This window comes from Pseudorca crassidens, chromosome 12 (genome assembly GCF_039906515.1).
Source record: "Pseudorca crassidens isolate mPseCra1 chromosome 12, mPseCra1.hap1, whole genome shotgun sequence".
Lineage (NCBI taxonomy): Eukaryota > Metazoa > Chordata > Mammalia > Artiodactyla > Delphinidae > Pseudorca > Pseudorca crassidens.
The window spans coordinates 12,942,163-12,955,749 of NC_090307.1; the positions used below are offsets into that span (position 1 = coordinate 12,942,163).

At 40.5% G+C, this 13,587-nt stretch overlaps 1 protein-coding gene and 1 pseudogene across 1 annotated transcript in view; both read left to right on the forward strand.

Moving 5' to 3' along the window:
- Positions 1 to 13,587, forward strand: part of BCL2 (BCL2 apoptosis regulator) — a 182,196-nt gene that overhangs the window by 86,099 nt on the left and 82,510 nt on the right. The gene's annotated exons all lie outside the window — the stretch shown is intronic.
- LOC137204076 (proteasome activator complex subunit 1 pseudogene) lies at positions 1,328 to 1,979 on the forward strand (annotated as a pseudogene).

Sequence of the window (13,587 nt, forward strand, 5' to 3'; positions counted from 1 at the left end):
CATGCTTAGAAAAAAAATCTTTAGTTATGGCTCCGTTTCATGCCTAATAGTGTTTATTTGTGCCTTCTTGTGTTTCTCTTCCTCATTCTTGTGGAATATCTACCTATTTTATTAGTCTTTTTAAAGAATCCACATTAGTTTTGTCCCTATGTGTATTGTGTCTTTGTTTTTATTTTATTGATTTGTTATCATCTTTATTATTGCCTTCCTACTACGTTAGCTTTATCCATTTGTGGAAAAAGAATTTTCTCCTATTGTCTTTGAGTTTACTTTATTGCTTAATTTTTTATTTTCTTAATCTAAAATTTTTCTTGTTTTCTGATGTTGCATTTAATGCTAAACATTCCTTCTACTGATATCCAGGGTTTTAATTATTGTTCAGTTCCAAGTATTTTGTTACTTTAATTTTGATTTTATTTAATAATTTAACAGCATGTTTTTGAAATTTCAAGATGTACTGGAGTTTGGGGCCTGTGGTTTTGTTATGGATTTCAACTTTTATTGTATTTTGGTTGATGAGTGTGGTCTGAATGTTAGCACTTCTTTGAAATTTGTTGAGACTTGCTCTGTGGCGTAGAACCTGGTTAATTTTTGTAAACATTTATGTTTATTCTTTATTGTGTGGAGGGTTTCTTCATATCCATTCAGTGAAGTTAGTAATATGCATTATTTACATTTGTCCTCTTTTTTTAGTTTGGTCTATTGATTTCATAGAGATATGTGCTAAAATCTCTCACTATAATTTTGAATTTGTTACCTTCATAGAACTAAATCAGTTCTGCTGTATATATTTGACATGGTGTGATTAGGTATATGGAAGGATTGCTCGTGAATGTATCTTTTTATTAGTAAGCCGTGATCTTCTTTATCCCCCCAAATGCTTTTGGCTATTTTAAAGTCTATTTTTATCCTATTGAGTCATTCAATTAAAATAAATATTTATTGAGCATTTATTATTTGTAGGAACACTTATTATTTGAATACATTTTTTCATGTTTATCCTTCCTGTGACTTGTTTTAGCCTACTCTCTTATAAACAGCTGGAGTTTTACAAAATTCAGTCTGAGGATTTCTGCCTTTTAATAGATTAGTTTAAGCCATTTACATTTATTATGATAAGTCATATATTTGGAATTCACGAGGAATCCGAATGTTTTCCATCTGCCGTGCTTCTTCTTTACTTATTTTTTCTTCCTATCCTGTCTTCTGTTAGATTACTTGAGTTTTCCTGTTGATTTTGCTTCCTCTTCCCTATGCCCACTCCTTGCTCCTTGTGTGGCACTAGGCTCCCCAGCCATAGCCACGCCCAGGGCCCAACCCCAGGTGGATGTTTCACAAAGACCAGGGCAAAAGACAGAACCTACCTAGGAGCTATTTCCCCAGGAAGATTTCTGAGTCAGATGAATTTTTGAAGGAAACAGCTCTCAAGAAGCCAACCTGAGCTATCTGAAGGCTCTGTTGGACATCTTGGTGCCTATCCAGTCCAGAAGACGGAGAAGGAGGAATGGAAGAAACAGCAGGAGAAGGAGGATAGGGATGAAAAGACAAAAGGGGAAGATGAAGGCAAAGGTCCTCCCAGTGGCCCAGTGAATGGCAAGGAGAGGCTTGAAGTCCTCCTGCAAGGGCCTGAAGCTGGGGACCACAGATGTCACTGAGCAGTCCACAGGGTCACCACCTGGTTGCAGCTGCAGATACCTCAGACTGAAGATGGGAAAAGTTTTGAAGAAGGTGTCCGAGCTGATGAACACCCTTCACACCAAGCTGGAAGGCTTCCACAGTGAAGTAGAGTACCAGGACCCCACTGATGATCAGTGGAGACCCACAGAGCTTGTGCTGTGTTATATGATGTCATCCTGAAGAACTTCAAGAAGCTCAGGAAGCCCAGGGGAGAATCAAAGGAAATGATGTATTGAGACTCTCCTCTCATTCTGTGATGGGCCCAGTAGAGACCTCCCTGCCTCTTACTGGAGACTCCACACCTCCCCTACCTTTCTCCTGTTGAAGTTTCTCCTTCATCTTGCCTCCCAAGCACAAAAATATAGTCATACTGTTAAGACAATGATGACTGTTTCCCTCTTGATTTGTAACGTATATGTTTTGTTCTGCATCTCAGCTGTTACCCTTAAACCTTAAAAATTATATCTGTGTTCACAGAGTCTAAAATTAAGGTGTTATCTGTATCTCTTTGCTTCCCAGACAATGTAATACAGATTACTTAGAACACTTTAACCCAGCTTTTCTCTCTCTCTCATATTCTGTTATGACACCGTCAGCTATTTTATTATCATCTATCATTTTGTTTCTGTTTTGTCCACATACAATTATTTTTTTACAAATCTACTTTTTAAAATTTATCAAAATAGATGTCATTTTATTCACATTGTGGGTAAGACTATGAAATCCAGAACCAGACTGCCTTAATCTGAATCCCAATCTAATTATAAATCACTTAGAATGGTGCCTGGTACACAGTACAGAGTGAGCCCTCAATAAATGTTATTGATGTTGTTTCTTAGATTCCATTCCCCCTTTCTCAGTTCAAATTCCTTCTTACTGAAGTACATCTTTGAGTAGTTATTTCATGGATTTGGGGATATGAAACTATCTCTGTCAGTCTCTATCTGAAAATATCTTTAATTCACCCTTAGTCTTGAACAATAATTTTCTAGGTATAGAATTCTACAGAAATATTTTCCCTCAGCATTTGAAAATATTATTTCATTGTCTTCCGATATCTGTTATTGATGAGGTGCAGTCAGCGTCAGTCTGTCTTTTGTTTAGAAGTTTTTTTTTCTTTTTTAGTGAAAAAAAAAAGATCTTTGTTTTTCTTTTTGTTCCTGTCTTTGATGATCTGCAGTTTCACCACAGTCCTGTGTGGGATTCAGTATATCTCTTGAATCTAAGGATTCTTGATACTCATTGATTCTGAAAAATACTGTCATAATCTCTGAATATTATTCCTCCCAGCTATCTTTATTATCTTTTTCTCAGTCCTCTGTTATAGGTTATTAGATCTTGTCCTTCTCTTCTTCATGTCTGCTAACCTGTGTTTTCATATTTCCCACATCTCTACTTTTCTGTGGTCTATTTCTTTTCAGTCTCCCCCTACCCTTTCCATTCCTGTCCTCCTAAGGTATATAAGGTTAACATCTGGTCTCCCTCCTTCCACATGTCTCTCCAAGCTCATATATAAACACACAAAAATCCAATAATACCTTGTGCATTACTTTACAACTTACTGTCTCTCTTAATAGTACATTAAGGATATCTTCCAGATAAGTAATACAAATTTAACTAATTTTTTAAAAAAATAGCTAAGTGAGTTCCATGGTATGGCTATACTACAATTTATTCAGCTGTTCCACTATTGATGAACATTTAGGTTATTTTCAGTTTTATGTTGACACAAACATTGTAGATAAAAACGTCCTCATACATATTTACTTATGTGCTGGTTCCTTAATTTCTATGGGAACAACTTCTACCCCATCCTACTTCCCCTAACCCCCACTTCCCAAAGAACATCACTGTCTCTATTTTAGCTTTTTCTTCTGGCATTTCTAAATAATGTCTATGCTGTGATCTTTTATCAATTTTACTCATGATGTCTTAACTTCCTATTATAGTAAATACAGAGTTAGCTCTCTTACATAACCATATCCGCTGCTTTTCCAACCCCTTTCTCTCAATATAATTATATTGCAATATTGGGTTAAATCAGTTGTTAGTGTTTTCACTCTTTGGCCTATGGAAATGGTGTTAACAGTTAAACTTTTTTATTTTTATGAAGTTAATATCTGCCTTTTAAAAAAATTTTCATTGGAGTATAGTTGATTTACAATGTTGTGTTAGTTTCAGGTATACAGCAAAGTGAATCAGTTATACATATACAGACATCCACTCTTTGTTTAGATGCTTTTCCCATATAGGCCAATACAGAGTATGGAGTAGAGTTCCCTGTGCTATACAGCAGGTTCTTATTAGTTATCTATTTTATATATAGTAGTGTGTCTATGTCAATCCCAATCTCCCAATTTCTCCCTCCCCGCTTATCCCCTGGTAACCACAAGTTTGTTTTCTACATCTGTGACTCCACTTGTGTTTTGTAACTAAGTTCATTTGTACCCTTTTTTAGATCACATATAAGTGATATCATATGTTAATATCTGTCTTGTTTTTTTTTCTTAATTTCCTTAGTGTTCTTTGTCCTTGTAGGGAAAGATGTTCCCCCTATATCTTTCACAGTCTCCCTGTACACGTTTCCACAAGGCCGATCACATCAGAAATCCATGAGTTCTTCTTTTCTCAGTAACATCCCTTTTTTTCTGGACTTTTCTTCGGGCCTGTTGCACAGCTGTCGTGCTGGGATTTCTCTTCCTTGTTATTCTAGAACTTTCCTTGACCTTTCTTCTGAGCTGAATCCCCTTTCATGATCTGCTCCATTGAGGAAGCACATCCTCCAGCAGGATCGGAATTACAGCCTGGTGCCCTGGTGGTGGCCCTCACTATCTGTCTCTCTTGATCCACTGGTCCAGTCCTCTCCCTTTACGACATCACCCTCTTCTTTAGTCCTGTGTTGGATCACATAAATTTCCTCCTTTTCCACTTACACATTTTTGTGGCTCCCAATCTATAAGCAGCCTTTCCAAAATGGACCCAAGGGAGATAGATTCACACTTCGAATGTCCAAAATGTCTTTATTTTATCTTCTCACTGGAAGGCTTGTCCGTCTGGTACAAAGGATACTAGGTCAAAACTAAATTTTCTTCCAAAGGGTGAAGCCATTGCCCTATTGTATGCTGCCTCTCAGTGTTGCTGCTAGAAGGCTAAAACCGTTCTTATTCTTGATGCTTTGTACCTGACCTTCTTTTTCCTTTCTCCTGGGACCTTGTAGAATCTTTTCTTTCCCCCAGTTGTCTAAATTTCACAATGACTTTCCTATTTGGGAGTCTGTTTACATCTATTGTACTGGGCAATCAGTGTGTTCTTTCAGTCTGTTGAATGTGCTTCTGTTAGCTTCTGTCTTTCTTTCCAGAACTCCTATTATGTGGGTGTTGTACTTTCTAGACCAGTCCTCTAATTTCCTCCTATTTTTCTCTCCTGTTTTCCGTCTCTTTATTGTTTGCTCTCTTTTGGGGCAATTTCTTCAACTTCAATTTCCAACCTGTCTATTGGGTTTGCAGTTCTGTTATTGTTTTAAATTTCCTCTTTTCATCTATAAATAGTTGGGTTTTTTTAAGCATTCTGTTCTGTTTTCATGTGTGTGACATTCTCTCAGCATTCTGAAAAAAAAAATTATTCTCTTTTGAAATTTTCTTCTCCATTCATGGCCTCTATTTCCTCTGTGTTGCCTTTTTCTATTTGTTTTGAACTCTGTCTTCCCTATAGAGACTTTCCTTGCGTGTCTGGTAATCCTTGAGTGTCTGGTCATGTTTAAGAGTGAAGAACTAACAAGTTTATTGGAAGCTCTCAGGATGTGCAGGGCTTGTTGACTTTGAGCATTATCATAGAATAACATGATAATGCCATTCTTTGGGGAACTCCTAATGTCAACCCCTAAAGTCTCCTACTGAAGAACCTACAGAGATGGTGAGATTCTCCAGGGAACACCCTTCCAAACTCTCCCATGGAGGGTGAAGCTCTGCCTGTTCCAGTGCTGAGAGCTGAGGTGAGGAATCAGACTGGAGAGGTCAGCATTCAATATACATATTTTCTGCTTCGTTTGATGCGTGGCGTCTCCCAATCCAGGAATCCTGTCTCCGGAGACCATACCTCCAGTTTTACCCATTGGGGTAGAGGCTGCTGCCCAGAAGGGTGGAGAAGAAGAAGGGATCTGGGGGTCTAGGGATATAACTGGTTCTTAAACGGCTTTCACCCCATCTCCTCATTTTAGTCACTCCTCCCTTCCCCTCCCTTCCCATTTCCAAAGGTAACTAGTGCTTTCTGTTCCTGGACCTTCTGAGCATCTGCTACTTGGTTCCTAACTTTCCTTATTCCTAGTTTAGGATTCTGCCTCTTTTGTTCTGCTAGTTCTGTTACCACTTGTCCAGCTGTTTTCCATCTTCTAAAATCTTATTGCTGTTATCCCTTCACTTGTTCTTCTTGTCCTTCTGGGTTTATGTCTTTTAAATGGTCACTTTCTCTAGTTTTAGTGAGGTTTCAGAGAGACCAGTGTTAGGTATGGTGTGTTCAGTTCTCTGTTTTTACTTGGAAGTCTTATGTTACATTTTGGTTGATTTCCTCAAATCTCTTTTTCCAGTTCACTAATTCTATATTTGTGTCACTCTACAGTCTAACTTTTCCACTGAGTTATTTTTAGTTCTATTTTGTTCTTTTTCAGGTCTGCTATTTTCTTTTTTTATTTACTCCTATTATTTCATTATGGTTTTTAGTCTTTTATCACTTTAATAATTTTAAGAAATCTTATTTTGTAGTCTGTTTCAGATTGTAGTATTTTTCCAGTTAGATTTTACCTTAAAAAAAATTCTCTTTATGACTGTCCCTCATGGTAGTTAACTCCCGTGTGTGTGTGTGTGTGTGTGTTGTCAAGTTCATGTTCATAGAGATTTCTCTTCTGTGGGAATCTTGTAAGTCCTGAGTTGTGAAATCGGCCCTATGTAGTGGTCACGTATTTGTTTACTCTGGCGATCAACGGCATTTTGATGGTCCTGGAATTGGGTTTATATTCATTGCTTGTCCTACCCCCCCACATGCAGATAATGTAAATTCTGATCCTACAACTGAATGTGGTTCGTCTTTAGGGTTTTGATTTCTCAGGGGCTCCCTAAGCTCTGGATATAAGGCAACTGTCTGCTCTTCATCTTGAGGCCAGCAGGCAGTGGCTTGGTCCCTTTTTCATGGACGGGTGACTTTAAGATTTATGAAAAGGGCTCCGTCCTGCCTCCCTCCCTCCACCTTATGCAGGACCAAGGCCACGTCTCTTCATGGGCTTTAGAATCTAATCACTATCCCCAGATCCCCAGGGACATTTGTGGAGGTCTGAAACTCCCTTGGACCCCATGGAGTCAACCATCTGTGAAAGCTCTGGCTTCAGTTTTTCTCCATTCCCGGAGCCTCTGCTTTTCTCCCTTTCTTCTTTCCTTCTAGGCACAGCATTGTGCTTTTTCTTGAGAATTTTGTATCTTTGTAGTGGAAAGGAACCCATAGGATCAGCCCAGAGTTTGCCATTTTGCTGGAAATAGCTCAACATCCACTATTGAGCTAAATCTAGAATAAGTAAATAGATTCATTAAGCTAAACTAAAACCTGGAATTGACTGTAAAGGGCCAGAGATTGAAAGGTTCTTAGAGATCACTTCATCCAACCCTAGCATTTTATTTAAGGAAACTGAGGCTCAAAACTGATGAAACCACTTGCCCACAGACACATGGCCAGTTAGTGAAAAAGCTGAGGGTAGAAGTCAAGGTGGCCACTTTTTTCCAGCAGCCAGCACTCATCTGCTTGCAAGATGCCCCAGTCTGATGATGGCTGTGCCTTAAATCATGGTGAGACTTTGGGAAGGACACATAGGCCATTTGTGTTGGTTTTGTCATTTTAAAATTTTCTGGACTGTAAAGTAATAGAGCTTATAGAATCACTGAAGTGATTTATTCCTCTCCCAATTTTGGTTTTTTTTCAAAGAAAAATACCTTTTTCCCTCTCCTTTCTTCCTTTTTTTTTTTTTCCCCTTTTAGGACCCAGTTCAGGTTCCATCATCTCCCAGAAACCTTCCCTGCATCCCATCGAGGGTTTTTTCCCTTCTCTGACTCCTTTTGAAATTGTCATTTGAACCATGTCATTGGCACCAGATTACAAATCTGTCTGACCCTGTTTAATTATCGAATGTGTATGTGCTTTGTCTCCTCAACTAAATCGTAAGTGCTAGTTTGCAGAAGCCATGCTTATGTATCTTTACCATTTCCCAAAGTGATTTTCGTGATTAATTGATGAGGAAACAACTTAGAGGAAATATGTTCCCTGAGATAGAGCCTGGGTTTGGTGTCAGGAAGCCTGGATTCTGCCCCTTTTCTTGGCATCAGCTCCCTGGTGAATTTGAGCAAACCGTCTTACCTTGTATGGACAGGCCGCTGTGGTCTGACAGTACACTCGTAGATAGAGTGGTCATATAATTTATCATTCAAATGGGGACAGTTATGAGAGTGAAGGGGGAGGCACTATTAATAATTTTGCAGGGACAACAGGTGTAAACCGGGACTCTTCCTGACAAGCAGGGACATATGGTCACCTTATGTCATAGATCACCTTGAGCTCTTCAGAAAACTTTGCACAGCTGCTATCAAAATACCAGTCATCAAATAAAAAAATTATCATCCCTTCCGAGAGCTTTCCTCCACCAGCATGACTTCGCAGGTAAGAGAATGTTTAGTTTTCCCAGACGTTCATGTTTTCTCAGCTAATTTCCTGGCCTTAAGTGCTTGTTATAACTGAAGTTAAAGTAAATGATGGGTTTGAGAATTAGTACTGCTAACAGACAAATGCCTTTATTTTCCATATCAACCCATTCTCTGTCCTGGAAAAAAAGAACAGCCCCGATTTTGAGAGCTCTGAGCCTTGTTTTCTTGGGTACTTTTGAAACATAGCATCTTACCTCTAGTACATCCAGTGATAGAGGGAAGGGTTATGAATGGCTGTTGACCCTCAAGACTGGAAATGTCTTCATATAATGGTGTATTCGGTGGCTTCGCATAATAGGCGAGGTAGGTCTTTAAAAAGACATATTACAAGCACCACGGCTCACTAGCTGGCTTGCTCCTGCCAGAGTGTTCTGTATACAGTAGGTACTTCATAAGTGTTTGTTAGCTTGAAATTCCGAGGAACACTTGGAAGACAGTGGTGGCTAGTAACCTCACTTCCCAGCGCTGGTAACTCCATTCCTGCTTGTGCTGAGGGAGTGCTGTTGTGGTTGGGCCATGGTGTTGGAATGCAAAGACAAACAGATACTATCTCTTTCCTCCAGATTTTTATATCTAGAGGCAGCCTTGGAGCTGTAAACAACTAAGTCTAAGAAAGTTCAGGAGAAAGAACAATCAGTTTTGACCTGGGGTAGTCAGGTGGCCTGTGAGCTAGGTTTGAAAAGTAGGATTTTACCCGAGGACAGAGTTGGGTGAAGGCCATTTCGCAGAGCGGGAATGGCATAAACAAAAACCTGTAAGAGTCCAATTGCTTGGCATGTGTGGGGAGAATCAGAAGAAGTCCTGTGTGTCTGGAAGATACGTGTTGATAGTTGGGATGTCCTTTAATGTCAGACCAGGGAACTCGGGTTATATCATGCAGACAACGGGAATTACATAAAGGTTTGGATTCGTGCAGTGATATCAAACAACTCGTGTTAGAATGATAACCTGGATGCAGGGAGACCAGTAATGAAGAGGCTTTGGTGTTCAGGAGAGATATCGAGGCAGGGGAGTAAAAAAAGAGGAGCCAGATAGGAGATAGAGAATTGGCAGCTGGTGGGATGTAGGGTTGACGAGGAAAGAAGAACCAGCCAGGACACCAAGGGACTGAGAAGATGGTGACCCGAGGACAAGACTGTGGAAGGCTGGAGCAGAGCAGAGCTGGGCGGGGAGGGCGCTCCTGATTTCTAGGGAGGTTTGTGAGGAGATGGCGTGAAATAGTACATGAAGAAACCTTGAAAGGGGCTTGGCATGAAATAAATGTTGGATGAACACTACATTGAAAGAAGGAGGGAAGGAAGGAAAGGAAGGGAGGAAGTTCTTCCTCTCTCCGCTCTGTGGGATATTTTTAGGGCTTTAGGAGATCCAGTGGGAATCATGCACTGGGGCTCTTCCCATTAAAAAAACTTGCCAATTATTTCACGTTAATTGAGCGTACAAACCAGGAGGCACTCAGATAGAATGAAAGACCCGAATTGGTTGGTATCAGACTGAGGAGAGGTGGGCTTTGAGCCAGACTTGGAGGAAGAGAGGGCTGTGGGGCGATGAATAGCCACACTGAGACCCAGGGGGGAGCCGCCGAGAAGGCAGGAAGGCGGCTGCCTTATGGAGAACGGGAAGGATGCCCGTTACCATCAGAGGTGGTCGCAGGCGGAGAAGCGCCCTGGCTCAGCGATGGGCAGCAGCGGGCGGCGTCTTCCGGGGGGGCGGGGGCGGCTGGGCTCTGGCTTACTTTCTAATGAGCCCACCCCGAAACTCTATCGGGAGGACCCTGGTTCTCTGCAACAACCTGTCCAGTCCCTCCCCAGTTTTTTCTGACCATTTGGAAAAACAGCAGAGCAATCCTCTGTGTGATTAGAAACCAAGTCACATCGACTTTTCCTCTTGAGCCATTTCAGGATAACCCTCCATAACTCCTTTTATGGGAAGTACTGGCCAGTACTTCGTCTTACAAAATGCCTTTTGGTTTCTTTGCCTCGGTCTTGGATGTTGGGTAAACATTTTAGTTTCACGATTACGTGGTGATTAGATAGCGGTGTCTGAATTGGCATTACTAAAATCGTTTGCCTTCAGTTATATTACGTCTGCTTCAGGAATGCCAGGAAAACATAAACATGGCTTAGTTAGTAAACTACCTCCATTGGAACCTCTGAGAGAGAGAAGGCACAAAATCCGGCAGTTGGCATGATGTCTCCTGTTGACTCAGAGACTCTTGAAGCTGGGAAGTGCTTTGGAAGCCTTCGACTACCACCTTCTCAAACACGGTGCCGCCCATCCTCTTCCTGAATACTGCGAATGAAGGGGAGTTCTCAGAATGTGCCAACTTTTAGAAAAAAGCAAACCACAATTGGATAAAAAATTTTAAATTAATTTCTCCTAACACTGGTCAGAAACTTTTTAAGTTGGCTATAGTATAAAATGAATGCAAGCCAGAAGTTACCTGGGAATATTTTTATGTGATCTACAACGTTCCAGTGTTTGTTGGATGCAGTGCTTGTCGATGACTTGTCTTTTGGGGGTGGAGGAAAGCTTTTTACATCATCGTATCACAGAATTTCTCCTTATCGCCTATGGTTTCTACCACTTTGGTCTTTTCCCTTGGGTATTGTATCTTTCTTTGACATGGCTTGCAAGGTGTGACTGCATTTAGGGACGTGATATTCACAATGGGTTGGTCTCTCTGTACAATTACAGTTCTCTGTAATTTTGGATTAAATCAGCCGACTGACATCTGGCTGTGTTTTTGCGGGCATCCGTATAAACTTGACAAAGGGCCGCTGAGATTAGCAGTTCTTCTTCAGCAGTGTTTCACTTATTCATCCCTTTCTTTAGAAAACATCTGAGGCCCACTATGTACCTTTCCATTTCCACCATTTCCTCTTAATTGGGGGCCATTATCAACTCTCACTGATACTACTCCTTCATAAATGGCTTTTAATCTCTGTCTTTGGGGACCACTGCATGATATCCTAAAACATCACTCATCATTAATCATTAAGTGACCCTTCCCACTTAAAAACTTTCATGGCATAATTTTTTAAATAATACATTTTTTTTGTTCTGATTACAAAAGCAAGATATGGTTTTTTGCAGAAAATCCGGAAAATAGAGAAAAGCAAAACATAGAAAAAATATCACTCATCATCTACCACCAAAACAGCGGCCTGTTGTTACTATGTTGGTACACGGCCTATAAGTTGTTCTTTTGTCTTTCCTGTTACAGAGAGCCTTCCCAGTCTGGTCCCAGCTTGACGTTGCAGCCTTCTCTCTCTAGTGGCTTCCTCTCTGGGGACCTGTATTGCCTTGCATGCGACTTTTCATATTTCTCTCTCAATGAATTCTTCTGATTCTATAAACAATACAGGTGATTGTAAATATTTTTCAAAATATATATAAGGAGTAAAGTAAAAATTATATTTAAAAACATCTCAACACCCTGAAATAAAAACCTTTGACATTTTGCAGACTATCTCATCATCTTCTGTTTATAGACGTGTGCCTGAGCACACACACATGATTTCCTATAAATGAGATCGTGGCATCCATGTGGTTTTTATGGTTGCTACCTTCTTTCATTTTCACTTATTTCTTTCCTCCTACTCCCTTCCTTCTTTCCACCCTAATCCCTCTCCCCCATGTTGCCAGTGTTATCAACCTTGTGTGTCATCGTTCTGTGCCTCACTCCACTTCACTCATATGATTATATCAGACATTTAGGTAGATAGATAGATAGGCACAGAAACATGTGATTTTGGTCATTACCTTATAAAAATCAGATCATATCATATGTCCCTCTCTGCGTCTTGTTTTCTTCTCACTTCACAGGATACATTGTTGAAATTCCTCCCTTCTTTCTTTTTCATGACTGCATACTATTCCTTAGTTGACCATGGCATAACCTATTGAATGATTTTACTCCAAACAGTGCTGTGGTCATACGGGCATGAGATGACTTTATCAATGATGGTATTTTTGAATTTGGTTAGATATTTCCAGATTGCTTGCTAAATGGTATAGCAATTTCTGTTTCCACCAGCAGTGTATGAAGTACCTTTTTTTTGCATCCTTCCATGTGGCTGTGACAGTGTCACCACCAAGGAGCAGTGCCCCTAAATTGCCAGGAAGGATGGGGGGCCAGGGTCCCTTTGAAGTCCCAAGCTTCAAGACAAACATGGGGCCACAATAAGACTATCACAGTAATATACATAAGAGAATTCATTAAGAGGAGATTATGGTTTTCTAGAATTGGGTTATGGGGAAGAAATATTTATGGAAATGAATCTTATGGCCTGAAGTGTTATTTTATGTTTAGGATGATTTTTTTTTTTAACCTGACAGCATTTGGTTAGCACGGAAGCTAGAAATTTCCCTCTTGGTTTTAATTTTTTCTTTACAGTTTTTGGCAGAATTCAAAAGGTGAAACACATCACACACAACTTCTGAACCTTTGCGTTCAAAATACGCAGATGGGGGACTTCCCTGGCAGTCCAGTGGTTAAGACTTCACCTTCCAGTGCAGGGGGTGCGGGTTTGATCCCTGGTCTGGCAGCTAGGATCCCACATGCCTTGGGGCCAAAAAACCAAAACATAAAACAGAAGCAATATTATAACAAATTCAATAAAGACTTTAAAATGGTCCACATCAAAATAATCTTAAAAAATAAAAAAACGCACATGGATGTATGGCAAGATGGGATCTGAGTAAGAGTTCCCGTAACATGGTTTACATTTCCAATGCTTTAAAAATAACCGTCCATGTGGTGTTAGAAGTCCGCAAGCAGTGGGTAGGTTGGATCCTACAGGCCATCTCCTGAGCTGGGCTGTTTGCTGTACCTGCTGTCCTCCAAGATGGCAGCTCAAGCCCTCTCTTCCCTCCCCACTGCCTGTCTTCCTCTAAGTCTGGACTGTCTGATGCTTTCTCCTCTTATCCTGGATGCCAAGGTCTGCCACCACTTCTGTCGTCCTTCTTGCCTTTCTTCTTCTTTTCCCTTCTGTCCGTCTCATTTTCCCGCAAAGAGGCTTGGCGTTGGCAGCCCATGCCTGCCGTTGAGATGGCGCTTTGAGGCCAGCAAGCCGCCCCCCCCATATCATTTTGGATATAACCTCAAGGTCATTGGCCTGTGTTAGCTGTCTCCATCCCTAATTTTTCTGTTGATAGGCTCTCCACCTGACAG